Source organism: Geospiza fortis, unplaced genomic scaffold (assembly GCF_000277835.1).
Source record: "Geospiza fortis unplaced genomic scaffold, GeoFor_1.0 scaffold85, whole genome shotgun sequence".
NCBI classification, from domain to species: Eukaryota; Metazoa; Chordata; class Aves; order Passeriformes; family Thraupidae; genus Geospiza; species Geospiza fortis.
Window position 1 is genome coordinate 1,605,853 of NW_005054358.1, and position 4,671 is coordinate 1,610,523.

Below are 4,671 nucleotides of genomic sequence, written 5' to 3' on the forward strand. Positions count from 1 at the left end.
CCTGGGTGACTGACTGTGTTCTCCGCAGGGACCACCAACAGTCCTGGTCTCAATTTGGAGCACAGGAACTGCAGTCATCTCATATGGGCCATTAAACACCCCCCTTTATCCTGGTTTTATGCTTACCACATTGCTGAGTCTCTTCCCTTCTCCCGGGTTTATAGTCCCACCAAAGCCAGCACGAGGCACAAATGGAGCCGGGATGGGCAGGATGATATTCAACTGAACCTGGAAGAAAAATAGGCTATTTCTGAGGATAAAGATCAGTGCAGAGCCCAGTGCTGGAGGACTTGGGATTGTTTTCATCCTGTCTTTATCTTTGTAATTATCTCCTCTGGATGTCCTGAACCTATTGCTTAGTTATTCGCTTTCACGAGGTCTTTGTATAATTCTTCAGTGTCTCATGTATTTATGACCCTGAATGCCTTAACATCAGCTACAAGCTTTGTCACTCCTTTTTTTTCCCCCCAATTAATTTTCAAGATTATTTCTGAAAAAGCTGAAGTGAGGAGAGCCCTGCCTAGGTCCCTGTGGGGCTCCTTTCTAGTCCTCCCTCCATTCAGGAGCTTGCTTATTGAGAGCTGCTCTTTGGGAATCTTTTAACCAGGTATTTATCTATTTCAAGTATTTTCTGTTAATCCCATGGTAGCTGCATTCCTGTAAGAAACTCATGTGACAGATCTTTTGGGAACCCAAGCAGACTACGCCTCACACTTATTGACCCCTCTAAAGAGCTGTAATACCTTTATCAAGCATTCTTTTTTTTCCAGGAAAATCAACTTTCTTTTCTTCCCAGTATTTCAAATGCATCCAACTCTCCACTAATGAGATTCTTAGTGACAATTTCACTTGGCCCAGGAAGGAACCTCAGACTTCAGGGTCTGTCTTAACCCCAAACCCTTTGCATTTGTCACCTTGAAGCTCTCAGACAGTGAGGCTGTTACACACAGTGATGACATGCTACAATTAAGTAATTAAACTGTTTCACCTCTGAGCTCTCACTGGGCACTTAGGTGAACCATCTCAGCCTGGTGCATTTGCACTCTCTAGTTTGGCTATTTATTCTTCAACTTCTTCTGCTGACACTTGAACATGAGCCAATTCCAATGCCACGTCCATATAAAGATGACTTTTGGCACAGGAATATCTCCAAGCTTTTCCTCACTGACTACAGATGCAAAATATTCATTGTTTTTCTGTTCTGACCTTATCTCCTACGAATGCTTCTCTTGCACCATAGCCAACTTCTGACTCTCCAGCTTGACATGCTTGAAGAAGTATTTATTATTGTTTCCCTCTCCCTTTTGCAGGTTGCTGCTGTGACTGGTTTTGGCTTGCCTTATTTCTCCTTTTTTTGCATTTAAATTGTCAGGATACACAGTTTTTGCTCGTTTAGACAAAAATTACTTTTATAAATATAAAAAGAATGGTTCCTTAAAGTCTGAGTGTCAGAATCTGATCTGAGACCTAGACCTTATAGGTTTGAGGTTCTGGGTTTTCTACTGGACAGAGATGTGCTGTTTGGTTTGCCAGGATGCAGAGACACCAGATTTTCAAGGGTGATGCATTTCTCTGGACAAAACCCATAATTGGTTGGGATGGACTTTGCCTGGCTTGGGCTTCAGGGCATTGCACCTTCCCTGGTGGAAGGAGGGAACATTCCTGTGGCCAGCCATGGTTATTTTGGAAGGTGTTTTGGGGTGAGATCCCCCGAGAGCCCCGTGCGTGGAGGTTTGGGGCTCGGGTGGGGGGGCTCTGAGGCCCGTTTGCCTGTGTGCATGTCTGGAGGCCCTGTTGCCATGGAGAAGCTGTGGGAACTGTGTCTGCCTGCCTCGCCTGACTTTTTTCCTAGCACGAAGCAAAGGCATCTCTCCAGCTGTAAAGGGCCCCCTGGCTGCCTCCTCTTCTGGGGTAACCCAGACCCCTAAATGCCTGGGATAAACCCAGAGGCAGGCAGGAAACCCTAAAGGAAGGCAGAGAAGAAGCAAAACCAAGAGGAGAATCTGCAGGGATGGGCTCCTGGGGTGCTGTGGAGTCATGGGGCTGGGTACTTCTCCGGGGCACACAGCCCAACACAGGGAATTCCCAGTGGATCTGTGGGAATCTTTCCCTGTGAGAGAGGTGCAGCCCTGCGACATGGACCAGAGCATGGTTTGCATCTCCATCCTTGGAGGTGTTCAAAACCCACTGGGCCAAGCTTGCAGTCCTCAGAGTGAGCCCTGCTCTGGGCTGGAGGCTCTCCAGCCTCAGAGAGGGAGACCTTGCTGGGGAATGGGCAAGGGAGAGTTTGAGGGAGCTCCAAGAGGCACAAGTAAGAGCAGTCTGACCATGGGATGAAGATGGAGGCATCCATCGGGATGCTTTTTAATTCTGGGAATTGATACCACTGGGCACAGCTTCATGGAGACTGGAACTGCTTGCATGGCTCCAGTTCTCTACAAGTGATTTTTTTTTTCAGTTGCTCATTCAAAACAGATGGATTTTTTTCTCCTTTTCTGTTGTAGGAACTCTTTCGTGACATGACTGTACAACAAAAAACAGGGTGGGGGAAGTCATGAGTAGAAATTTAATTGGAGTCATATTCTGGGGGGAAAAATCCAATATATTGAGGTTGGGCTTGTTTTGTACATGAAAAATGTCACTGTGAGCAACTCTGGGGCGCTTCCAGGTAGATGTGGTGGGAATTGTGTCATGGATAAAGCAGACCTGCCTGTTAGTTTGGAGGGTGAGTTTATATTTAAGGAATAGCATTTGCCTCAACTGGCAAAATATTTACATAAAGAAATAAAGACCATTTCTCCCAGCTAGTTTATATAAAGGGGAAAAAGGGCTGGGAAACACAAACTGACCTAATTTGTTAAGTATTTCCATGTCTTTATTGTGGACACATGTCACTTTTTCTGCTCACAGCTTGGGCCTCAGCAAAGATACAGCTCTGAAAATTTGTTATTCATAGTCAATTGTTCAGATTGTGATAAAATTCTGCTTGGTGAAGTATTTGTATCCTGCTCCTTGTGTCCAAAGAAACCTGGGGAATTGGGTACCTTCTTCATCTTTTTTCCTCTCTCTATAGAAGTTACTTTATTTTTCAATGGGTAGATCAATAGACCAAACAGACTTAATTTGTTCAAATCCTATTATATTTTCTTGCAGATTTTATGTTGGAGTCTATGGAGAGAGAGGATTGAAGCTTTTCCCCAACTTTTGGTCTCTTCGTGCAGGGTCTCTGAAGGACAGTGAAACATGAGCTTATGCTACAGCCCTTCCTCAGGTACAGACAGGACAAGGTGTGCCTGTCACTCCCTCCTTCAGCTGCCTCTTTTCACAAAACCCGTAGGAATTTTAATTATCTATAAAACTTATACCCCTTGTCCAATATTATTGAATGAGTGGCTCTGAGTTCCTGGGTTTCCTGCACTTGCCTGCAGAGTCAGGGGGACAATCCAAGTGCTTTTTCTGTATGAATTATGAATAATATGCAAGAATTTGCTGCCCTAGTCACTCAGGTATCCTGAAAGTAGATTTATAAAATACTTGCCCAAGGAAAAACATTTTTCCAAACCCCCCTAGAGATCAAAACCTACACCCTTGAAATTGATCTGCAGGCTGGAACCCCTCTGTTGTGAAGAAAGGCTGGAGGAGCTGGGAATGTTCAGATTGAGAAGGTTCTGGGGAGACCTTCTTGCAGCCTTTATCTATTGAAAGAAGGATTATAAGGAAGATGGTGGGAGAATTTTTATCAGGGCCAGGATAAGAGGCAAAGGAATAGATTTAGACTGTGTGATAGGAAGATTTTTTATGATGAGGGTGGGCAGGCCCTGGCACAGGGTGCCCAGAGCAGCTGTGGCTGCCCCTGGATCCCTGGCAGTGCCCAAGGCCAGGCTGGACAGGGCTGGGAGCAGCCTGGGACAGTGGCAGGTGTCCCTGCCATGGCAGGGGTGGAGTAAGTGATCTATGACGGTTTGTTCCAACCCAAGCAGTTCTGCGACTGTGTGAATTAAAAATCCTCTAAGTCTGGTCTGACTGCTTGATCAGCTCCTTCTGTTGGGTTTGTTTTCAGGTACACGAGGATCTCAAGGCAGGTGTTTGCTCTGGCAGGTGACTCTGGACATGAGGGGGTTTCTGAGCACCCATCTCCCCCTCATGGCTCCGCTGTCTCCAATCCCTCTGGCAATGGCTGTGCTGCTGCTCTGGGACAACAGCGGGGAGCAGTGACCTGCTCAGGGGACAAAGCCAGTGGTGTTTGTGTCAATCTCACAGAGCTGTCGTGTCCAAAACTCGATAGTCTGACCTTCGTGACTGCATCCACCCCATCAGCAGAGGGATGCAGCTGCCCTGCTGTGGAAAATAAACCACGTGTGAAATCTTTCAGCCGATCTGTCAAAGGCAGGCTGCAGTTTTGCGTCAAAATGACTGATTTTTTTTCAGGTTGCACGTCTACTTCCTGACAGGAGCCTGGAAGAAGATACCCCCGGGTCTCCCCTTGCAGCCGTGTCTGACGGCTGCTGGCTGGATATTCCCCTCAGGCAGAACCAAGGATTCACAGAGCATCCCGAGCGGGAATGGACCCACCAGGATCGCCCAGCCCAGCCCCTGTCCCTGCCCAGACCCCCCACAACCCCACCCTGTCCATCCCTGGCAGCGCTGTCCAAAGGCTCCTGGAGCCCTGGG